Source organism: Panthera pardus, unplaced genomic scaffold (assembly GCF_024362965.1).
Source record: "Panthera pardus isolate Hobbes unplaced genomic scaffold, ASM2436296v1 HiC_scaffold_11, whole genome shotgun sequence".
Lineage (NCBI taxonomy): Eukaryota > Metazoa > Chordata > Mammalia > Carnivora > Felidae > Panthera > Panthera pardus.
In genome coordinates this window covers 89,567,861-89,593,588 of record NW_026526666.1, presented here as the reverse complement: position 1 = coordinate 89,593,588, position 25,728 = coordinate 89,567,861, and the positions used below count along the sequence as shown (strand labels likewise).

Sequence of the window (25,728 nt, the reverse complement as noted above, 5' to 3'; positions counted from 1 at the left end):
TGAATAAGTGGAGTACAGAATTTTTAGGGCAGTGAAACTGCTCTATATGATACCACAGTGGTAGATACATGTCATTATACATTTGTCCAAACCCACTGAATGTACACCACCAAGAGTGAACCAGAACATAAACTACAGATTTGGGGCAATTATGGTGTGTGAATGGAGGTTCATCAGTTGTAACATATACCACTCTGGTGAGGGATGTTGATAATGGGAAAGGCAGGCAGGGAGTATATAAGGAATCTCTTCCCTTCCCCTTTCTTCTGTGAACCGAAAAATGCTCTAATATAAAGATTTTATTAAAGATTTAATTTTTTACAGTAATCTCTACACCCTATGTGAGGCTTAAACTTGCAAGCCCGAGATCAAGAGTTGCACACTCCACCAACTGAGCCAGCCAGGTGCCCCTAAGATAGTCTTAATAAAAAATAAAATAAAAAACCTGAAGTTTTTGGTCACAGATGAGCATGATTGTGCGAATGCTGGGGGCAGGATGGGGTTTTAAAAAGATCACTGGAGGGGCGCCTTAGTGGCTCAGTTGGTTGAGTGTCCGACTTCAGCTCAGGTCACGATCTCACAGTTCATGAGTTCAAGCCCCGCGTCAGTCTCTGTGCTAACAGCTCGGAGCCTAGAGCCTGCTTCAGATTCTGTGCCTCCCTCTCTCTCTACTCACATTCTATTCTGTCTCTGTCTCTCTCAAAAATAAGCAAACATTTAAAAAATTAAAAAATAAATCATTGGAAGATAAAAATAACTGAGAGGCAAGGACCACAGAATTGTACATTGAAAGCACCACAAATTAACAGGACCAGAGGGGCGCCTGGGTGGCTCAGTCGGTTAAGCGGCCAACTTCGGCTCAGGTCATGATCTCGCAGTCCGTGAGTTTGAGCCCCACGTCGGGCTCTGTGCTGACAGCTCAGAGCCTGGAGCCTGTTTCAGATTCTGTGTCTCCCTCTCTCTGACTCTCCCCTGTTCATGCTCTGTCTCTCCCTGTCTCAAAAATAAATAAAACATTAAAAAAAATAAATTTAACAGGACCACAGCTGGAAAAAGTGACATTAAACAAGAAGCTAAAGCCACTGAGAAATCAGAGGCAATTTGGGGAGCTGGGGGTGTAAGAAGGTGACAGCAGGACTAAGGGTGCTGGGTGTTATAGTCTGATGAGATTAGATTTAAAACTAGGGGGAAAGAGGGGAGGAACGTGGTCTGAGCCATAATAGAAAAACAGCTACCACTTGAAAGAGAATAATGGATTCATCAATGATCCCACAAGAAAACACAGGGCCAAAGGAAAGATTTGTGGAAATGACAAAAGCCACTTGTCTCCAACACCAAGATCCCTTCCACTGACTGCACTGCAAGCCTACAGCCACCAGATGGAACCCATGCACCGCCCTTAAAAATACCAAGACCTCTGAGGTTTGGGAAATACAGTCTCCCTCTCTCAGCCTCTGAGATCCTACCCTCTCCCGGATTATTTCTCCACCACTTTGCTTCCCTGGATACATCCTTCTCTAACCTCTCATCTTTGCTTCTTTTGGTCTCCCAACCTTCTCTTCCCAGTTTATATGCTTTCTCATTCTCAAAAATGGAAGGGGAGGGGTACCTGTATGGCCCAGCTAGTTAAGCGGACTTCGACTCAAATCATGAGCTCAAGCTCCACTTCGGGCTCGCTGCTGTCAGCACAGAGCCTGCTTCAAATCCTCTGCCCACCTACCTCTCTGCCCCTCCCCAGCTCATTCTCTCTCTTGCTCTCAAAATAAATAAATAAACTTTAAAAAAAAAAAAAAAACTGGAAGGGAGAGAAAGATATCATATGTTTTCACTCATATATGGATCTTGAGAGACTTAACAGAAGACCATGGGGGAAGGGAAGGGGGGAAGAAAAGATACAGAGAGGAAGGGAGGCAAACCATAAGAGACTCTTAAATACAAAGAACAAACTGAGGGTTGATGGGGGGTGGAGAGAGGGGAAAGTGGGTGCTGGGCATTGAGGAGGGCACTTGTTGGGATGAGGACTGGGTGTTGAAGCCAATTTGACAATAAATTATATTTTTAAAAAATGGAAAGGGGAAAAAAAACCCTAAATTTATATATTTATATAAGAAAAAAAAACCTTTTCCCTTATTCCCATCCACTTTTCCTACTTCAAGTGCCATTTGTTTTTGGCCTTTTGCCTAGTGGTATGGTAAAAACAAACTAACCAACAAGCAAAACCCTTACCAATCTATACACAGGGTGAAGGAAATAGAGGGCTGAACTAAATACGGGCCATAAACCAATTTTAAAAGGATCTGTACTGGCACAGTAGTTACTGGAAAACAAATGATATATGATGTGTCCACAAAGTACTTTAAATCAGTTTATCCTTGTAAATATGCTAGAAAGCCATAAAGTTATACACTTTAAAGAGATGAACTTTATGATATATAAATTAGATCTCAATAAAGCTGTTTAAAAAAAATCCCAGCTTACCCCAAACTGAAACATTCCCCTCAGCAACTCTTAGTTATACTAGTTTATACTATAGTTTTCATAAACAAATCCCATTTTCAGAAGAGAGAAATGTTAAACTCTAATATAGTCTCATCTATAAATTGTAATTCTGAACTAGCAGAATCCACAAATCCTACTGCTTATTCATTTGGCTTTTAGTGCCAATTTTATATGTTCTGTTCAAAACTCGATATGAACCAATCAGTACACCACTAGAAATGGAAAAGCTAAGCCCAGTAACTATACAGCACATACTTACTACAGGTGTGAAGAGAAGGAGTTTCACAAACCACTACTCAAAATCCTTTCAAAGTACTTATTGCTCTCAGGATAAAGACCAAAGTCCCCAAGAAGGCATGCAAAGCCCCAAAGGATCTGGCCCTGCCTACCTAGTCAAACTTGTCTTCAAACTCCATGTGGGCTCCACACTCTTGGAGCCCACAAACTTTGCACTCTATCATCTCCAGGCCTTTACTAGCTTGACTGGTAATCCTTCTCATTTCTCCAAATGCCACCTTAGACAATACCTCCTCCTGGAATCTTCTGCGGCAACTTCCTCCCCAAAATTGCAGGGCAAAGCAGGGCTTCTCCTTCTTGCTTTTACAGTGTGTGCTGTACTGGTCCATTCACAGCACACATCACACTGTATTCAAGCTGTATTTACCCATTTTGTTTCTCCAACTTGTTTCTTATTCACCACTGTATTCTCAGTACCCAGCAGGAAGCCTAGTACATTTTTAATGCGTAAAATTTGATGAATGAATGGCTGAATGGCTGGAGCCATTATTAAATGGCTTATCGGCTCTTTGGCACTAACCATTAACACAAAACAATAAAAATGATGTCAACAAGCTACTCACGGATTACAAGGGTGAAAACAATTGGCAGATATGGCAGCACAGATACCTGGTCCTGTGGTGATGCCCTAAATGACCTCATCCCAAGCCCAGTGTCACCTGTAGAGTCTCAGTCCTGGTGCTTTTCCATTTGAACTTGCCCTTCTGGGCTTTCAGGTCTATACCATATCTTTTTCCACTCCTTAGAGTTGGATTTCAGAGCCAAAGTGTAGCTAAAAGATCATTCAGTCCACTGGTTTTCAATCTGGGCTCAGCAAATCCCCTCAGGGGTCATTCGGAGCAGGGGAGAGAACAGGGAGAAGGTTTGAGCAGACTGAGCTTCAGGCTCCTTCTCTCATTTTCATCAACCAACGCAACCGATTTCTAGCTTTTTAACATACTGGGTTTCCCCAATATGACAGTAAAGAAAGAACCCCACCACTTTCGTTTAAAATAAAACCACCTTAGGAGGCCTGGGTGGCTCAGTCAGTTAAGCGTCCAACTCCTGGTTTCCGCTCAGGTCATGATCTCGCAGTTGTGGGTGCAAGCCCCACATCAGGCTCCACGCTGATGGCAGGAAGCCTGCTTGGGATTCTCTCTCTCTCCCTCTCTCTCTGCCCCTTCCCTCCCTGCTTGTGCTCGTTCTCTCTCTCTCTCTCTCTCTCAGAATAAATAAACTTAAAAAAAAAACTTACAAAATAAGACCACCTATTTGGCCCAATCCCCTTACTTTAAAAATGAAGAAACTGAGATTCAGAAGTAAATACTGTGGTTTCTCTAGCAACTCAGAAAAGGTAAGGACTTTAGTCTCCTGACTATCCAGAATTCTTCCCATTGTGTACAAACACCTGCCTGGAAACTCTTAAGCATTTTTACAAAGTGAGGAGTTCTGATTATTCACAGACCAATAACAAAAAGGTACAGAGGACAACCACCAATGGAGCACTACTGTACTGTAGACAATATATTAAGTACTTAATTCACATGCTTTCTCTCGGAACCTCAGATCTACCCTTTACTTTTTCTTAAATCACCTAAGGCTTTCTCTTCCATACAAGTATGGTAATCCCCAGGGATGTAAAGGACTTAGCAGAATGCCTTGCCCGTAAGTCACAACAAGCAGTAGCTATTACTATTATTCTATTCAGTCTCCACAAAAATGTTATGGGATAGGAACCTTTGAACTCCTAATGTCACACAGCTGGCAAGGAGGAAAGCCAGATGTTGAACCCAAGTCTACTTCCACAGTCCATATTATTTTGAGAATGTTACTCTGTTGGCCAAATCAATAATCTCTGTGCCCCAGCGCCCTCCTCTGAGCAAATGAACAAATACCAACCTCACCTACCACACAACAACAACAACAACAACAATAACAAGTTGGCTATAAAGGGCTCTGAAAAGTCCTATGCATACCTAAGGTAAGTTTCACCAGGCAACATCCTCCTAGAAATAGCCTCTCACTAAAAGCAGCCCTTCTGCCCAGAGAAAACAAGAAATTTGATCAAAAATGGAGTTAGAGTGCCACTTTTCTCTAACCTTTTGGCCCTACGCATAGCCAGAGAAAGAAATGGCTTTGCTATCTCCAGGACCATCCAAAGGCGAGGGGCAGATGCCTCTCTTCCCAGTACCTCCCACATGCCCTAGTAACAGTATGTTTATCCAGATAAAATTCATTTGTAGACACCTATAGAACATCTAAGATGCACCTAGCGTTTTGCCAAGTGCTATAAGATTATCAAGACCTAACCCTTGCCTTTAAGTCATCAGAAAGAGAGAGCTAATTATAAAACAATAATGAAGAAGCCTCCCTGACAGTCACACACAATACAACACCCATCCTTTTGCTTCCAGTCCTCTTACCATACTTTTTTCACTTAGCACATTTTACCACTTGATGTATGTTGCACTGGAAGCTCAGAAGAAGTGACTAATTGTGCCCAAGGGTGGATTCTGGGGAAAAAAATTGTTGATATTAAACCTCAGGAATCATAGGAAAGGGAAAAGAGGCAAGGGTGGTCCCATCCTTTAATGCCAACTTGCCCTCCACACCAGTGTCTAGCTGAGTTCCCATTCACATGAGAAAGATACGGCATCAATTCTCTCTCATTCAGGGCTCCTTTCTGCCAAAGTTCTTGAACCCAGTTCCAAATGGCCCTATCTAGCATTTTGGAGGCTGGCTCTTCTTCCTGTCCCACCGGACCAGGAAAGTCTGAAATAGAACATAATCAAACTTGCCCTGCCCTTTCCCCCTAACATAGCTGTCATGATTCACACTTCCTGTTCCCAACAGTCATTGAAGATAGGGGGTCGACAAACTTTGTCTTTAGAGTTTGACAGTATCCATCATCATAAGCACGGAGTAGAATTGCTGAATCAATATGTGGTACACCTGAAACTAATATAACATTGCATGTTAATTATACTTCAATCTTGAAAAGTTTGATAGTATACATAGAAGTATACAACTTAGTTTAATAGTAAATAGTTCAGGCTTCAGAAGACCCAAGTTGGAGGTCTGTCCTTGTAGCATGAAACAACCGTACACAATGTATGAGCTGTGTTCCATCCAACTTTATTTACAAAAACAGGCAGTGGGCCCGTGGACCACCATTTGCCAACCCCTGATCAAACGGAAAATGGGAAGACTATTTTTAAGCAGCCCTCTCCCAACCATTTCTAGTCACCTGTCTTAAGCCCTTAGGCTATCCATGTCACAGCACTTCCTCTTGAGCGCTTCTATTTCATTGCTGGGCCTAAATTATTTTTCCCAGCATCACAAATTCACATGTCTTAGATATGCAAACTTCAAAAGTTAGTAGCCCAAGGAGCACAGAGAGAGATTATCTAGGTGGGAAAGGAGTCAAAGACCGTCTGTTCCCACCTCCTAGTCAATGCAGAAGGTACCTCACAAGTAGCCATTTAGCTCCTGTTCAAATACTTCTAAAGACGGGAAGGACACTCATTTCTTCCCAAGGCAACTCACTCCACCTCTGGACAGCTCCAAGACTTTTTCTTTTTTTTTTTTAAAGCACACTTAACCACTTGATTACTGTCTCTTTTTACTAGAATTTAAGACCCATGAGGTCAGAAACATGGTTTTTCTTATCTGTAGCTGTTTTTTACTGCTGTCTCTTCAGCACTTTGAACAGTTTCTGGTACAGAAAGGGTATAAAATAATTATTTACAGAAAGCAAAGAAAGAAGGAGGGAGGAAGGGAAGAGGGGAAAGGAGGGGAGGGAGACAGAGGGAACAAAACATCACTGCATTTGGGGAACTTTAATGCAGCAGGACTGAGTGAAGAGGCAAAAGGGGAGGAACAGAGCAGGTAAGGCCAGAGTGCAGACAGGGCGCAACATAGACACCCTTGAAATCTCACAGCAAGTGCACAGGCTGAGGTGGTGGTGTTTCAGGAACAAGTTTAGGATTGCGCTTTCACCCCTATCCTCTTCCTTCCAGCCTCCTCCACCCCATTCCCATGGTGAACATCTTTCACAGCAGGACCTGTTCTCTCAAGCTTTTTCAGACAGCCCCTCCCACAACAATATGCACCCCCGTAAGCTTTGTAAATACTTCCATCACTGTACCCATGATACTTACTTGGTCATATAACTGTATTCCTCTACTGGGCTCTAAGTTCGGAGAGCAGGGACTGTGTCATCTTTATTTTCCTGACGTGGGCACTGAATACTGTGATGGAGCAAGGCAGGAACCTTATAAATGTGTGGTAGATTAAATGAAGGTTAAGTCTGACTGTATCCTGTACTGACCAAACTACATCTAAGGAATTTTCAGATCTGGGTACCCCATTCAAGAAAGCACTTAGCCTTCTCTCTCAAAAATGAATAAACATTAAAAAAAAATTTTTTTTTTTAAAAGGCAGCCGGTGGGGGGGAGGGGAGCGCCTGGGTGGCTCAGTCGGTTAACCATCTGACTTTGGCTCAGGTCATGATCTCGCGGTTCGTGGGTTCGAGCCCCGCGTTGGGCTCTGTGCTGACAGTTCAGAGCCTGGAGCCTGCTTCAGATTCTGTGTCTCCCTCTCGCTCTACTCCTCCCCCACTCATGCTTTGTCTCTCTCTCAAAAATGAGTAAACATTAAAAAAAAAAATTTTTTTAAAAGAAAGTACTTAGCCTTTATGCCAAAGGTTGCAAGTGCAAATGCCAAAGAGATCAGGCCAATAATGTTAATGATGACAGGGGCCTGGTCACACAATAGCTAATGGGAGATCATGTTCTACTTTTATATGAATCTCTTATATGTAGCCAACTCATTCAAAAAGGAAATAAAACAGACGCCTGGATGGCTCAGTTGGTTGAGCATCCGACTCTTGATTCCAGCTCAGGTCATGATCCCAGGGTGGTGGGATTGAGCCCTGCTTCCGGCTCCATGCTGACAGTGTGAAGCCTGCTTAAGATTCTCTCTCTCTCCCTCTCTCTCTCTCCCTCTGCCCCCCTCCCCTGCTCATCCTCTCTCTCTAAAAACAAATTAAATAAATAAATAAAATAAATAAATAAATAAAAAGAACACCCTGTACAGACCCTCCAAAACATACTACATGCCTACAAGTGGACATGGGAAGCAAATTTGCAAGCTGCTTTGAACAAACGGATTTAAGCAAGAGAGCAACACAATCAGAACTGCATTTGTGAAAGAACATTCTGACATGACAAACTAGGGAGCTATATTACAATAGTCAAGGCAAGAAGATAGAATAGGGGCCTGAACTAAGACAGTAGCAGTGGGGTAAAGGGGTGGGGGAGGATTTGAAAGATGACCTGGTTAATCCAGTTTTAATAATGAAGCTTAAGACTGCATGAGCTAATCTGGCAGTCACACTACCAGTGTGTAGTTTCCGTGATTTTTTTTTAAATAAACTGCTATTAAATCTAATTTTAATAACTTAAGTATAGAACTTATTTCTTAGATCTTTTGTAGGCAGTATGGTACAAAGATTAAAGATTACAGACACTGGAGCCAAACAAGTTCAAACCTTGATTTTGCCACTTACTAGCTATGTGTCCTTGGATAAGTTACCTGACTTCTCTACGCTTCAATACCAACCTTAAAGGGTTACTGTCAGTGTAAATGAGTTAATACGTGAAGTGCTTAGATTAGTACCCAGTTCATCTTAAGTGTTATGTAAGTTTTAGCTCAAATTATTTACTATTTTTCACACTTTAACTTGAAAGTTAGTTTCAATCAGTAGTTTCAATTGTCTAAATATTTCTACACATTCCAGCTTAGAAACATTCACTGTAAATATGATAGGCACATCTTTTCTGTATCTTCATCCAAACTTATGTTCAAGCAGTTAAACAAAATATAACCAAGAACAGCTATCCAGAATGCCACAAAAAACAGCCCCTCTTGATAAACGTTGATCCATTATTGATACTTCTACAATACGTGCATGCAAGCCAGCCCAAAATTTTGTCTTGGGATCGCATGAGAAAATGTTAAATACCTAATTTTAGCAATTAGGATGTGTTATTTTTTTAGCATATTCCTGACCACCCAGCCTAGAATCTTCTCAAAACTGGACTGTCCTGATATACATCAAAATGTTATGTAGTAATTATATAGGGGTAGTTTGAGTTTTTTCCCATTAATCTTTACTTTCTATATTTCTATAATAAACTTGTCCTGCTTTTATAGTTTAAATAAAATCAAGGCAGAGCTTAAAGAAAACAAAGAATTGTTATCAGTTAACATAACTTACTTAGTGAACACAAGTGGCTTCTAGGACACACTGTGTTCTCATCCTTTGCTCAGTCAGTTTTAGAATTTAACCAGGGATCACTGTCAAGTTTCCAATGATACCCTCAAACCCATGTGACCTAGACGTTAAGTCCAGATAAATCAAACAACTCTAGGGGCACCTGAGTGGCTTAGTCGGTTAAGCATCCGACTCTTGATTTTGGCTCAGGTCATGATCTCACAACATGTGAGTTCAAGCCCTGCATCAGACTCAGCTATCAGCACAGAGACCACTTCAGATCCTCTCTCCCCATTTCTCTGCCCCTTCCCACACTTGCACACTCTCTGAAAAATAAACTAAACAAAAACAAAAACATCTCTACAGGGAGAATTAGTTGACCATACCTTCAAAATATGTCCAAAATCCATTACTTCCTGGCTATGCACCCTACGACCCTAGTCCAAGCCATCATCCCTCCCCTAGACTATACTGATCACTGCAAAAGTGGTCTCTACGCTTTACACTGCCTACCTTTCCCCACCTTCCCCCACCCCCCAGTCTATTCTCCCACAGCAACCAGTCTAAGCCTCTCAAAAAATAAGTCAATTTGGGGCACCTGGGTGGCTCCATCAGTTGAGCATTTGACTTTGGCTCAGGTGATAATCTCACGGTTTGTGAGTTCAAGCCCTGCATTGGGCTCTCTGCTGTCAGCGTGGAGCTTGCTTGGGATTCTCTGTCCCCTTCTCTCTCTGCCCCTCTCCTGCTCATGCACTATCTCTCTCAAAAATTAAAAATTTAAAAAAAAAAAAATTAAAAAAAAACTAAGTCAATTCTTGTCACTCCTCTACTCTGACTCTCCAGTGGCTCCCCCATCTCATTTAGAATAAAATGCACTCCAAAGGTCTTACACTAGCTCTGAGCACCTACCTACTCTGGGTCCCGCTGCTTCTCTCCCCTGACTCCTACTACTCTTTCCCTACCACTCCACGGCAGCCCCACTGGCCTCCTTGTGAAGGACATGACAAGTCACATCATACATCGGGGCTTTTACACTTGTTGTTCCCTCTGCCTGGGATGTTTTTCTCCCAGATATCCCTGGCTGGATTCCTCACCTCTTTCAGAATGGCTTAAATTGTCACCTCATCAGAGGCCTTCCCTGATCTTACATAAAGGAGCAATGACCCCAGGCTCCTTATCACTTGACTACCTTACCCTGCTTTTATTCTTCTGGGCACATATCGCCTAGTGGACATTATTTATCTACTTACTAGTTTATTTGTATCTAGTTACTCTCTCTTTTTTTTTTTTTTTTTTTTTTTTTAATGTTTCTACCCTTCAGGATATAATCCTTGAGAACAAGGACTTTTTCTGTTTAGTGCTATATTAGCATTTTGTTTAGAGCTGGCTAGCTCTAAGAATTGTACTAAGCATGTAGTTAAGTCGTCAATTTTTACCATCAGAACACAAGCCCCAGTATATATAATAAAATACTCTATGTACAATAGGTACGTGTAATGAGTTTTGTTGAAAAAAAATGATTACCCACTCTGTCAAATTCATGAAGTCTATTAGAAAACATTGCTGCTTAACTACAGAGAACAAACTTAGGCTAGCTGGAGGGGAGGTGGGCAGGGAGATGGGTTAAATGAGTGACAGGTACTAAGGAGGGCACTGTTGTAATAAGAACTGGGTGTTATATGTAAGTGATCAATTACTAAATTCTACTCCTAAAACTAATATTACACTATATGTTAACTAACTAGAATTTAAATAAAAACTTGAGACATACAAAAAAATTGGTGCTTCGATAAAGAGACTATAACACCATCAGAAAGATCAATGAACAAATGATTGTTCACACTACCCAACCAGAAATGAGTGTCATAACCCAGTTCCCTGAGGTAGGAAAAATGCCCCAGGGAAAGGAATAGAACAAGAATCCTGAACCAGTTAACAGAGTTTGCCTCAAAGTTTCCCACCCCTTTAAGAGCCTGAGCTATATCTAATGTGCCCCTTTCCCAGGAGGGGCCACCCTGACAGTGAGAGGCCTTGCTGAGATCCCTTTCCTATGTCCCACCACAACCATCCCTAGAACCCAGTTCCCAGACTCATTTTGCAGCTGCCCCATTGCTTTGCCTGTCCAGAGAACTTTTCTCTAGCTATTAACCAGCTACCACTGGTGACCAAAACCACTAGGTAAGGGCCTCTGGCCATGCACTGTGCGAGCTGCTTCTATTTCATTAGTGCTCTCCACCTTGGTCAACAACAACCAATAAAATAACTGGCACACAGAATCCAGAAAGGCTAGGAAAAGGAGCTAGTTGTCAATCAAAAGGATCTTTCATTTGTTTATTTTGCTTTGCTTTTTAAAGATTAAGTCACTGTCTCAACCAAAAAAAAAAGTAACTTTCTCAAAAGAAACATTACAGTACAACGAAAATAACCCAGGGTTGAAATCCAGTCCTCCCATTTACTCCCTGTGTGAACTTGGAAGTTCTTTAACTTCTCCAGGTTCATTTCCTCATGGCAAAAATAACAGCACTTACCTCATAAGGCTGGTGTAAATGCTAAGGGAGATAACAGATGTCAAAAAGGACCATGCCTGGCATACAGTAAGTATTCAATAAGTGGTAGGTGCCTGGCATACAGTAAGTATTCAATAAGTGGTAGTGAGGCCTATTTCTGAAAGTTGTTGACCAAATGCAAGGTTAGGCTGGCTGGCTGGTTGATTACATCAGAAAACACATTAAGTACTTAGCACTGTGTTTGGTTCATAATAGGTCATCAACAAATATTAACTTTTCTCCCTTTCCTGCAACGCTGCACAAATTGTAGAGACTTCAGACACCATCCAATTCTATCAGTGTGGCCAGGTTTTGCTGTACAACATACTTACCATTTAGGTAATTTAAGCTTTCCGTTAATGCTTCTGGGGGCTCTCCTGATACTTTGCTGTCTTAGAAACAGGCACTCACTATCTTTCAATGGCAGTTGCCTCTTGACCTGGACAGAATATAAACAGAAAGTAAGAGATAGGTAAAATGTGAATTGCACCAAGACCGAACTGAGGGGAGAGAAGACTTTCCTTTTCCTATCAGATGATATGGTCTCAAGGGAGACTACACAGTCTTTCTTAAATTAACACACCTATACATTTCCCAATAGTCTAAAAACTTATGACATCTTACAGCTTGAGAAGGATCTTTGAAATCAACCAGTTAGATGCCCTTGATTTATGGAAAGAAACAAACTTGGAAAGGGTGAGTCACCCAACTGTTTAGGGTAAAAGCCAGGAATCTACTAAAAATAAAATGTTCTAGAAAATGGGTAAGAAAAAAACCCCAAACATCTGTGGAGTACCTACCACACCCGAGGCAATATGTTTTATGTTGTACACAAGACAGTATTATACACGGGCACCTTGGCGGCTCAACCAGTCAAGTGTCTGACTGGCTCAGGTCGTGATCTCGCGATTCATGGGTTCGAGTCCCACACTGGGGCTCTGTGCTGACAGCTCAGAGCCTGGAGCCTGCTTCGGACTCTGCATCTCCCTCTCTCTCTGCCCCTCCCCCTCTCGTGCTCGCTCTCTCTCTCTCTCTCTCTCTCTCTCTCAAAAAATAAACATTAAAAAAAATTTTTTGAGACAATAATATTGCCCCCTAATAAAGAATCTAAATTTCAAGAAGTCAAGTGACTGGTCCAAGGTCTTACAGCTTGCAAATAAATGGTAATCAGGCCTTAAACCCACATCTGTCTAACACAAAAGCCCCTTCACCAGGCTGACTGTCACTGGGTTGCCTTCTAGATGTGGTTCTCCAAAGGGCCCCGAACCACCTAATACCAATTAGAACCAAGCATTGCATCTCTGTCTGCAAACTTACCCTCTGGTTTTGTAATGAGCATTCTACAGGAGACCCAAAAAAGTCTACTAACCCACCAAACATTACCCCTAAAATTTCAAAAGAATTACTGGAGGTGGAAGATCTGGGGCAAACTTCTGTCCATCCAAGTCCTGCCAAAGAATGGAAAGATACCTTCTAACCTGGAAGTAAAGCATCTATACCTGGTCTTATATGCAAACTATCCCCCTTATTTCTCACAACTGCCCATACCTCCCTTACACATCACACAGGCCACCATGTGACCTTCTTCCAAACTGTTGGTCCCTTTAATCTCATTTCCACACCTCCACTACCAAACCCATTACATATATATAGTAGAGTCCACCCCACCTCTATGCTCCTACAGAGCAATGCAAGACGGTTTAGAATTAAAATGGAGAGATAATCAAATGATAGGTTTTTTTAAATGGCTTTAAAAGAAAGATGAGGGCCTTGAACACTCAAGCCAGTAGACCAGAAAAGAATTAGGGACAAGCAACGAAACTAGAAAAAAAAAAAAAAGTAGGAAAAAAGATCTATACCAGGGTCAGCACCCAAGGAATGGCTTGAGTGGATGTGGGAGAAGTTTTAGCTCTCTCCAAATACCCTCCCCTCACACACACTTTTTAAAAAGTATTTAATGTACTTAAACAGCTATTTTAATTATTGAAACAGCTTCAGAACTGGTGCACAGACCTTCAGCCCTGCCCCTTACCCAACAGCTGTCTCTTTTCCCCTCTCCACCCACCTTAGACACACTTTCCTCTCCACAGCCTAGAACCTCTCCTACATAAGAATTCTGAACTCCAAAAAATGCCCACATACATCTGGTCTGTCTCTACTCAGCCGTAACAATGACAGCAGCAGCCCTGCGAAAGCTACTGCCTCCCCCATCTCTTGCCACATTTCCTGGCATATTACTAAGGCCCAGGGGGCTATTCTCTTCAAAACAGGATAGTATGCTCTGCCCAAAATCAGATGAACAGGAACTCCTGACGATCCTGATTTGTTTTCAACTGTCTACATTCTGTCCTTATTTCTAAGGGATGGAAGTAAGGAGCAAATGACTTCTTTCTTTCCTTTACTTCTTGCATCCTTGGCATACTGACCCTGTGTCCCCAGAACAAGAGGATGACTGTAAATACCCTCAGGCTCTTTAGTGCTGCCCCTTCAGAGAGCTTTCCACCCTGGGAGATCCACCCACACCCCTTCCTTCTGGCACCTCTTCTGCTCCTTCTTGTTAACTTCTAGTGAAGACAGTGGTGGTAGTATGGGTATGGGTGGGTGTGTCTGTCTCTGTCTAGAAGCAGAGATGAAAGGACCCTAACAGATCATGCAGAGTCTAACTGCCTCATCTACCAGAGGAGAAAGTGAGTCTCATGGAGAAGAGACTGATCTCAGGTTGCAAAGCATGTTAAAGTGAGCATGGTTGAATTCACCATGAGCCATACTGAAAATGAGCCCATCCTTATTTGATGGCTGAAGAATGAAGCTCTCTTAAATATGTATCACTTTTGTTCCCAAAATACTTTCATAATGGATAGAAATGCAAGTAGGAAATTGTGGTTCCAGCATGATCCCCCAACAGATAACATAAACTCTGGATAAAATGCCAAAAAAAACTATCTGTCTGAAGTGAACAAAGGCTGGCAGATTTTGGAGGGAAGTCAAAAACTGGTAGAAGGGGTGGGGATGGGATGAATTCTCCATTTTTGGAGCTTTCCCCAGAGAGCTATCCAGCTACACTGCCAGTCAAAAAACAAACCCTAGACTTTCTCTCTGGAGGAACCATAAGACAGTGCCCAGAGCAGCCACAGATAATGGGAAGAAAGAAGAGAGCCAGAGAAGCAAAGTCCCAGGTGTTGAGTATGAACTCTGTCCAAATCTCTAGCTGACCCCTGCACTGTGCATGCACAGGGTGGGACCCAAGCACCTCAGTCAAGGGCAAAAGAACGACTGAGATCTGAACAGCCACCCCTGCAGGGGAGACAAACCTGGCAGTTTTGAGTCTGAGTTAATTGCCTGCTAAAATAAAAACGTCAACAGAAATCAGTGTCTCCACAGCATAACATTTACATGCATTCATGTTCAGGAGACAACCCCAAATTACATAAAGAACTAGAAAAACTACAGCCATTTGCAAGGGAAAAGACAATTAGCAGAGGGCAACTCCAAGATGACCCAAATACTGGAATTATTTGACAAGGATATTAAAACAGAAATTATAGCTAAGCAGAGAAACTGCATTTTTTTTCTGAAAGTGGAAGTTTCAGAACAGAAATTATAGCACCTGAAACAACAACAAAAATCCTCTGAATGAGCTTAAGAACAGAATGGAGATGACAGAGAAAAGAGTTCATGAAATCTACAAACAGAAATTATCCAAAGTGAAAAACTCTGGGTCATCTGCAGTCTCTAGAAGAACCATCCTCAGCTCTTCACCTGAGTATACAGTGATTACTTTCTGTTACCAGAAAAACTGATACCAGAGAGACCCAGAATAACTAAGGATCACAGAGATACCATTAACCTGCAATTCTGTTGGAGCAGGCCACCCCTCATATCTACTAATTAACTTTTTGAGGTCTTCCAGATATAAGCAAAGAACAAAGTGTGAAGGTGGAAAATGAGAGGGCAGGATAAAAATTTAAACCGGAGATAACCATAATATCCGAAGTCCTAGGAGTCAAATCTGGTGCCCCATTGTATCTACTGAGAGGCAAGGAGACCATCATTTTTTCACCTGGAATTGCTGAAGCAACATTCTCAGGCAGGAGAAAAATGAGGAGGGATTTAATGTTTTTCTTCTGCCCTGTGCAATCTCTTCACCAAAAAGCCAACCTGTAAATGGGCCGATAGAAGGATGAAGTGTGACCAATCAGTGGGTTTGAGGCTGAAGAGTGCCAGCAGCTTGGTGAGAGCCAACCTGGTGCCACCCGGTTGATAAAAGCAGCTAACCTGAATGCCATACCTGACCAGCTTCCTGCACTCAGGTCATTTCATGTTGGAGTTCAAGACATTCCAGGTAAAAGCAGAGGGAAAAACATAACCTGCAGAAGAGATGTCTGAAAGCCTTGCCTTCTTCTCATCCCCCTCCCACACATCCCACCTGCCCACGAGGGAGAAGGGTACAGAGCAAGTGAGAAACTGGTAAAAAGAAGAGGTGCCTCTTAGGGTGAAGAGCCTTGGACAGGAAGTTCAACCACTGACACCTCAGACATGACTTTTATACTCCCTGGGCCTTAGCTTCATCAGTTGAACAAAAAACTCAGACGACATGATATTTAAGGCCCTTTCCAATAACAACATGTATGAACCCTTACCCATGCTGTTTCCGTCTGCCCCTGAAAAAACCGTAATAGATCCCAAAAGGCAAAAGTGGAGACATGCCAACTCATTTGATTTATTAGAATATCTCAATTATTCAATTTGTTAAAGAATAAATTAAGAGTCTTGTTATTAATTCTTAAATTATGTTAATAACAGATTTCAATACCCATCTATGATGGAGGGCTGCTAAAATAAGGTCTAATTCTCCCAGGATATAACTTTTTTATCCGTGTAACTCTTGGGATAAGAAGGCAGATACTCTTATCCCCCCTACAACAGATGAGCAAACAGATTAAGACCTGTGACTCTTTTAGGAAGCTAATAACAGAGACAGGACTAGAATCCAGTAATCCCATCTTTGAGCTTCAGGGCTTTTTCCACCTTACCAAAGAAACCTTACTTAACAAAGAACCAAGAGTATAAACAAGATTAGAATTAGAAAGAAAGGATTTAAGAACTTTCAAACACTATGGAAGCATTTATTAATAAACAATTGATAAGACTAGTTTGCGATTAGGACATCTATTTAAAAGCAGACCCTCAAGGACTGCCACCTGTCCGCTGTTTCCTTTTCTAACAAGTAGGCTATAATTGAGACTAGGCTTCCTTGCAATTAGCCCGTGTTTGTGGGGTTTAGCAATAGAACCACATGTCTAAAATTGCTGGTTTTAGACCTGCTTTAGAAAGTTGGCTAAATCAGAAGAACATGCTGGCTCCCTTTAACCTCTGGAAGTCTATAATTAGGATACCAAGGGGCCCAAAGGATTAGACCAGGTAATGGCAAATGTAAACAGCAAAGTCACAACAACCAGTCTAAGGAGAAAGAAACTGAAAGTGCTTTTATTACCTAATTCAATCTTCATAGTAACCCTACTGGGTAAATACCATCATGATTACTTTATAAATGAGGAAGAAATAAAGGGTCAAAGTCACACAGCTGATAAGTGGATTCTCATGTAGGTATCTTGGATCCAAAATGTGCTTTCTCCTCTGCATTATACCACCCTGGAAGGAATTCTCTCAGATCTTACTCTCAAGAGAATCAGTCCTGACCCACATCCCAAATAACACAGACCGACAAGCGGTTGATAGGTAGTTTGTGCATTCTTTCATTCATTCACATATTCATGCAAATATTGACTGGCTACAGTGCATCAAGCTCTGAAGAAAATAGGGAGCAGAAACAGAACTGTCTTCATGCCATTTATTGTATAGCGCAACAGGAAAACACTGATTGAAGAATCATACTATTAAATTAATAGAAGCTGACCCATTAATAGGGAGGTCTAGGAAGGCTGCCCCTAGTGGTGAGGACATTTCTAAGCAGAAGAGGGAGCATGTTGAATATGAGGAGCTAAAGTAGATCTGGCTGACCAACAAGGGAGAAGAAGTGTGACAGGAAATGAGGCTGGAGAGGTATGGAGCAAGCCACACCATACAGGCCCTTGGAGGTCCCATACCATAAGATTATGACCTGAGCTGAAGTCGGCCGCTCAACTGACTAGACCACCCAGACGCCCCATCATTTAACTCTTAAGTAGGGATAAGGTGTGCACATTTCCAGATCACTTTGGCTTCAGTATGGACAACAGATGGAAGCAAGGACAAATGGTGCCAAAAGATGGGTAAGAAGGCTAGTTCCCTGTTTCAGGAGATGGTGGCCACAGAGCTAACACTGCCAGCTGCATACAGGGCACTTACTGTGCCCCAGGCACCGTTCTAGGCACTTTATAGGAATTAACTAAATCCTTAGAACAACTCTGTGAAACAGATACTATTATCCCCATCTTCTAAAAGAGGAGAAGAGCGCCTGGGTGGCTCAAATGGTTAAGTGTCAGACTCTTGGTTTCAGCTCAGGTCATGATCTCACAGCCTCATGGGTTTGAGACCCACATCAGGCTCTGCGCTGACAATGCAGAGTCTGCGTGGGAGTCTCTCTGTACCTCCCCTGCTCATGATCTCTCTCAGAATATACAAACATTAAAAACAAAAAAGAGAGGGAGAAGTTAAGTAATTTAATGGAATCACATGCCTCCTTTCATGTGGTCACTTCCCTTATAATCAGTTCCTTGCAAATATCTTTAATTCATTTGTCCCCCTCCCCTAATATTCAACTAGTAAAACTTCAATCTTCACTAAACCAAACTAACAACCTCTCCAGGCCTACACCAAAGCACTAAGTTATAAACTGTGTCTGTAGAGAAAATGCAACTACTGACTGGTATGATTTAAAAACAATTTTTAGGGGCGCCTGGGTGACTCAGTAGGTTGAGTATCCGACTTCGGCTCAGGTCATGATCTCACGGTTATGGGTTCAAGCCCCACGTCGGGCTCTGTGCTGACAGTTCAGGGCCTGGAGCCTGCTTTGGATTCTGTGTTGCCCTCTCTCTCTGTTCCTCCCCTGCTCACACTCTTTCTCTCAAAAATAAAGATTAAAAAAAAATTTTTTTTTAATAATAAAATAAAATAATTTAAAAAAATTTTTAAACAGGCTCCACGCCCAACGTGGGGCTTAAATCCACAACCCCAAGATCAATAGTTGCATGTTCTACCAACTGAGCCAGCAAGGCACCCCACATTTTAAATTTATCACCACAAAATCTCAAATATGTCCCTCAATGCTGCCAACAACCCTACTATATCTTCCCTTGCTAGGTTCACTTTCCAACTCTCCAAAACAACTCTTGCACCTCTTTTTTTTTTCCTCAATAAACCTCCAACCCCCATCAGCTAAATGACTGTCCCCAAGAAGCAACACTCAGACCATCATCTCCCTAATTCCAAATCTAACCATATGTCAGCATTCTGTGTTCCCTATTGTTACAATGAAGAGGGTCTGCTGATACATAAAGTACAACTTTTCATGTCTACTATGGATCTGATTCCCTCTTATCTTCATATGCAGTGATCTCCACTCTCTTACGTCATTTTTCTCCTGTATACAGACTCTCAAATGACCCTAGCCAAACAGCATGAGATCCACAGGCCAGCACTGGCTCACAAAATCTTACGAGGGTAAGTACAGGAATAGAATAGGCACCTAGACATTTGTGAAGCAAGCAATGTTGTAGACACTGCTACAACGTGCAAGCATAGGATCTGAGGAGGATTTCTCAAACAGGGTCTAGACCAGTGAGGGTGCTGATGAACTCACACAGTGAGTCACACGTGGAGTGAGTTACAGACAAAAATCTGCATAAGAATACCACATGTAGGTCCTGGACAGACTAGAAAAAATTAATTTGTCCTGCATCACTGACAGCTTGAGAAGCCACACTCTGAAACAGTGCTTTTCAAACTTGAATGTGCACACAAATCAGCTGAGGATCTCACTGAAACACAGACACTGACTCAGTAGGTCTAGGGTGGGGCCTAAGACTGTATTTCTAACAGCTTCCCAGGTTGATCCAGAGGCCACATTTGGAAAGCAAGATTCTAGAATTTCCTATCTTAAAAAACAAAACGAGGGGCGCCTGGGTGGCTCAGTCAGTTAAGCGTCCAACTTCGACTCAGGTCAGGATCTCGCAGTTCGTGAATTCGACCCCTGCGTTGGGCTCTGTGCTGATGGCTCAGAGCCTGAAGCCTGTTTCAGATTCTGTGTCTCCCTCTCTTTGCCCCTTCCCCACTCATGCTCTGTCTCTCAAAAATGAATAAACATTTTAAAAAAATTTAAGACAAACAAAACAAAAACCAGAAACAATAAACTCTCCCTTGATCTCACACCTCCTTCCAGTTAGTCTAGCCCCAATGTCTCTGCTTCTCTTCTCTTCACAGCAAAACCTCTCCGAGTACTCTACACATTTTATTTCCATACCTCTAATGCTCAGTCACTCCAATCAGCCTTCTATCCTCAACGCTCCACAAAAACTGTTCATTAGGGTCAAAGGCCTCAATACTGCCAAATTCTGTGGTCACTTCCCTATCCTCCAAACGGAATTTAACGCAAATAACCACTCCTTCTCCATCAAAACACTTTCTCACTTGGTTCCAGGACATCATACTTTCCTCATCATCCTACTCCACAGGTCATCTTCAGTCTGCTCCACCTTCTCCTCTACATGACCAGAGATAGTCCCAGGACCTCTTTTCTTTATCTGCACCCTCCCTTCTTTGGGCAATCTCATCTAGTCCCATGACTCAATATCAATGACTTCCAAGTTTTCATCTCCAGCACTGACAATTCCAGAAGCATTTCCGACGGCCTACCGGACATCTCTACCTGGATGTCTAATTGATATCACATATCCATATATTCCCATATTGTTGATTGTATTGACCTCCCACCCGTCTTTCTCCCAAACTCATTCCTCCTCACATCTTCCCCTATTTACACTATCACCATTCACCCAACTGACCAGGCCAAACACCTAACCATGCTGAATGTGTCTTTCCCCCACACCGAACATGAAATCCATCAGCAGGTCCTATCAACTCCAACTTCCAAATTTTCTTGAACCTGTCCCTCTGCTCTCTACATCCCCATTAAGCACCCTAGTCCAAGCTACTGGACTCTCTCTCACCCTACCTACTATAATAGCCTCCTTAAGCCTCCCTGCTACCAACTGTCCCCTATGAGTACCACTCTCCAAACAGCAGCAAATTTCTAAAAACTTAATCAGATCAAGACTCTATTCTGCTTAAAAACAACACAACAAAATACCTCTAACAGCTTTCCCTTCCACTTAGAATACTCTAAAGTCCTCACCAGAGTCTACTAGGCCCTGCATGATCTGGCCCCTTACCTACCTCTCTGACCTCATCTCCTACCAGGTCCCCTTCCTCACTTCCTGTTTCTTGCACACACTGCATTCATTCTGGCCTTAGGGCCTTTGCACTAGCTGTTCCCTCTTCCTTTGTACAGCTGGCTCCTTTCAGTCATTGAAGGGTCAGCTTAAGTTTTATCACCTCTGTAAAGACTTGGCCAGATAATATTAAGTAGCTCTCAACCTCTAACATATCACCCTAGTTTATGTGCACCTTAACACTTAACCCCATCTGGTATTTTGTTTACTTACTTACTGTTTATCTCCTCCTCCCCACCTCTACCCCCATCTTCTGTCTACCTCATCACTATATCCCCAGGGAATTCTGTACCCTAGAATGGTGCCTGGCTGACAATAAATAGATGGGTCTGTAGCACAGGGGAGCAATCCAGGCTGGATACATAAATTTATGAGTCATGTGCATAGAGGTGTGGTTACTAAAGCCAATGGGGTGGATGAGATCACCCAGGGAGAGTGTCTAGTATGACCAGGGAGGAGGGCCTGCAAGAGTAGTACATTTAATAGCTGCAGAACGGAGGATGAACCTGCAGAAACAGCAGAGAAGTAGAAGAACAAGACCGTGTTATATCACTTGAGCCAAGACAAGAGAGTATTTCTAGAAGGAGTGGTCAACAGCATCAACTTCACCGAGAAAATGAATTTGAAAAGTCTGTTGAATTCAGCTTCATGAAGGACATCAGTGACTTTACTGAAGTGTACAGTGAAATGACAGGGCAGAAGCCAGCCTAGGACAGGCTAAGAGGAGGGAGGCAGTAAATACAGACATTTTGTTTAGATTCGAGAGGATGCAGGGTTGAGGATGAGCTGTTTGGTCTGTTTCTGTTTAAAGGGGGCACCATCCTAGCACTGCCACATGTACAAGCGGCAGGTCCTGGCAGCCGCAAGTCACCCAAGGGCTTCAAACCTTTTTATTCAGCTAAGAATTCCGTTCCCCTTGGACCGATTCCTAAATGTCCAGAGTATCAATCTGGAAGTCTTTTTTCAAACACAGATCTCATCTTCACTACAACGGAAGATAAAAATGTACACTTTCCCTTGGTGTGTCAGGAACAGAACACGTGGCTTTTTATACCAGAGGGCCTGGGTTTAGAAGGTTTTCTCTGCCATTTTAATTCCAAGGCTCATTTTGGGGGAGTCATCATTATTTCTACCCCCAGCAAGAAGTTTCTTTCCATTTTACAGCCTCTAGAGAACTTCCCATTGTCTCTGTTCCACACTCCTTCTCCACCCTGCCTGCTGCCCAGGCAACATACCACAATGGGAGGAGTACACATGGTCTCAGAAGCCAGGGAATCTTGGTTTCCTCCATACTTCAGTCACACAGCAGTCCGGGTGATTAAACTTCACGATCTCAATTTCTTCAAGTGTACACAGAGACTATAATATCTAAACTTCATGGGACTGATGTAAAGGACTATATGGAAATACAGATTCAGTATAAGCAGATAAGGCCTGGCATAATGTGTTCTATAAATGTTAATCCAATTTTCTTCTTCTCACCATTCTGATAAAGCATTGTATCCCCTATGTGTTTTTATTTAGTTTCTCTTTCCTTCTAAGTGTACTAGGAAGACCTTGGGAAAGGAACCCTGAGAAATTTACTTGCCCAGTTCTAGCAGAAATAATTTTAAAGAAGTACCAGGAGAGGTGGGTGAGGCCAGAGGTGTTGCTGGGCAGCATGTGAAAGGGCAGGGAGGATGCCCCTGGGCAGAAGACATCAGCAGGCTCTCTGCCAGGTTCTCTGCATCTCCCCACCACCAACCCTTGTCCAAGTTCCTTCTTATAGCCCTGGATGTGCCTCTTTATCTCATCTGCTCAGAAAGTCATGCTTGCCAACAAGTCTCAAGTCAGTGTCTTCAGTATTAAAAACAAACAAAACAAACAGCACACACACTCAGAGCACACATACTGAGCAGAACACAGGGCAATGAAATCCTGAGACCCAGTCCTGTCTCTCTAATTTACTGGTTCTGTGATCCTTAATAGATATTATAATTCTCTGAGTAGAAGTTTCCTCATTTGTAAAACAGAGATAACAATACATCCAGACTCCAAGGCTGTAAGGACCAAATGAAATAATATATGTGAAAGTACTTTGTATACTATAAAACATGGTTATGGTTATATTACAGGTACACAGAGCAGCTGCAGAATCTACCTTTGGCCAGTTGAGGTGTGTTACTGAGAAAGTCCACATTCTTGGAGTAGTCTGTTCTATGATCTAAGGCTACCTGTTTCCAACTTAAGTCCTCCCATCTCTAGCTGCTAAAAAAGTTATATTCTTTTTTTTTTTTTTAATTTTTTTTAATTTTTTTTTTTATTTTTTTTAAAAAATTTTTTTTTCAACGTTTTTTATTTATTTTTGGGACAGAGAGAGACAGAGCATGAACGGGGGAGGGGCAGAGAGAGAGGGAGACACAGAATCGGAAACAGGCTCCAGGCTCCGAGCCATCAGCCCGGAGCCTGACGCGGGGCTCGAACTCACGGACCGCGAGATCGTGACCTGGCTGAAGTCGGACGCTTAACCGACTGCGCCACCCAGGCGCCCCTAAAAAAGTTATATTCTAATTTCACTTGATTCTCTTATCTTAGCAAGAACTCAAACTTCTCTGACTAAATGGCTCCAAGTCTCCAAATGGTAAAGACCACTGGCCCTGATGCTAAGGACCCTTTTTGACTCTAACATTCTAAGATTCTCCATCCTTTGCTCCCAAAGTACTTTGTCCATATCTCTACTTGCACAATTCCCAGTCTACTTTGCATTATAACTTTGTTTTGTATCATCGCCTAAGGAGAGAGCAAAAGGCTGTCTTACCGAGTTTGATATTCTCCATAGCACTTAACATGGAGCTTTGTACACAGAGCTTTGTGCGCCAAACAATATTGGCCGATTGACTCAACGCTAATTTCTAATTTTTTGCACTTATTGTCCATCCCACACAATAACTATAAACTCTTATTCTTCTATGCTTTTTTTTGTACCTCCATAGGCCTGGCACAGTGTGAAACACATAATTTTTTTTAAGACCAGTGACTGGTTTATTTCTTGGTCAAGGTGAAAAAGCCCAATCAACCTATCCTACCTATGATTTTTAACAACTGGCTCTGGTTATTGACATATACAAACATGACATTTATCAGAGTGTCACAAAAGGAAACTGCATAATGGAGTTATTACACAGATGGAGGGAAATGAAATGTGCGAGTTGAGGGGCCTTGTTCTCCCCAGTGGCACCAAAAATATGGTAAAAAGGCAAATACACTGATAGCAGACCTGGACTCTAGAGTTTATCTCTAGAAGATGGGCAGTCTTCTAAAATGGCTCCCAAAGATCTCCACCCCCTAGTGTCCATGTTCTATGTGGGCTCTTCCCCTTGAGTTTGGTCTGGGCCTCAAGACTGGCGTCTAACAGTGAGAACATAGGCAAGAATTATGAGATGTCATTTCTGAGATTAGCTTATAAAAGACTGAATTCTTTCTTACTGGCTCTTTCTCTCTTTTGCCATCTCTTGCTTGCTTTGATGAAGCTAGCTGCTGTGCTACAGAAGCCCATATGGCAAGGAACTAAAGGTGGCCTCCATCTACCAACCAGTAAGGAATGGAGGCCCTCAGTCTAACTGCCCACAAGGACCTGAATCCTGCCAACAACTGAGTGAACTTCAAGCCCTTCTTCGGTCACACCTTGATGGCTGACATCTTGATTACAGCTAAGAGCCTGAAGCAGGAGACCCAGCTAAAGCCATGCCTGGCTTCCTATCCCACAGAAACTGTGATATAATAAATGTATATTGTTTTATGCTGCTAAATTCTGTTATGCAGCAACATATAACTACCATACCCTGTATGTTTAAAAAAAAAAAAAAGAAAAGGAGGGGATATGGAGAGATTATAAGATTAAAAGATTCTTAAAAAAAATATAACCAGGGGCGCCTGGGTGGCTGAATCGGTTGAGCATCCAACTTCAGCTCAGGTCATGAACTCACCTTCTGTGAGTTCAGGTCCCACGTCAGGCTCTGTGCTGACAGCTAAGAGCCTGGAGCCTGTTTCAGATTCTGTGTCTCCCTCTCTCTCTGCCCCTCCCCCGTTCATGCTCTGTCTCTCTGCCTCTGAAAAATGAATAAACCTTAAAAAAAAAAAATTAAAAAAAAAAAAAGATAAAACCAACCAGCCACAATGTATGGATCTTAACTGGATCCTAATTCAGACTAACTGTAAGAAACAAAACAGAATCATTGATGAGAAAATGAAAATCTGACTGACTGGATATTTGATGGTATTAAAGAATTCTTGTTTTTTATGTGATATTAAAATTATGGTTTTTTTAATTGTAAGAAGTCCTTAACTTTTAGAGATACATAATGAAATGCTTACAACAGATGAAATGATATAATGTCTGGAATTTGCTTCAAAATAATACAGAATGGGGTTAAGTGGGTAGGGTATAGATGAAACAAGATTGGCCATGATTTCATAACTACTGAAACTGGGAGTGGATACATGGGAGCCCATCATGAAGTTTCCTTTTGTATACATTTTAAATTTTCTCTAACAAAAAAAAACTAAGAAAGGGAAGAAGGGTAGGTAGAATCCTAAAGTCCAAGGGCCCCTCTAGTTCTCACAATCTAACTACACTACAGCCACTCTGACCTTCCCTAGGTTTTCTGCACTGGATATACCATTTCAGTCCATGCCAGTGACC

At 42.2% G+C, this 25,728-nt stretch overlaps 1 protein-coding gene across 10 annotated transcripts in view; it reads right to left on the bottom strand.

Annotated features, from left to right (window-relative positions):
- Positions 1-25,728, bottom strand: part of LUZP1 (leucine zipper protein 1) — a 101,549-nt gene that overhangs the window by 21,937 nt on the left and 53,884 nt on the right. For 7 of the 10 annotated variants that reach the window (XM_053898820.1, XM_053898821.1, XM_019461742.2 and 4 more), the window contains exons 2-3: positions 11,931-12,037; positions 6,936-7,025 (exon numbers count right to left, since the gene is read on the bottom strand). The exons of 2 other annotated variants lie outside the window; for them this stretch is intronic. The gene's annotated coding sequence lies outside the window, so the exon portion shown is untranslated. The remainder of the gene's footprint in view (positions 1-6,935; positions 7,026-11,930; positions 12,038-25,728) is intronic. One more of the 10 variants, XM_019461747.2, reaches the window with a different exon arrangement.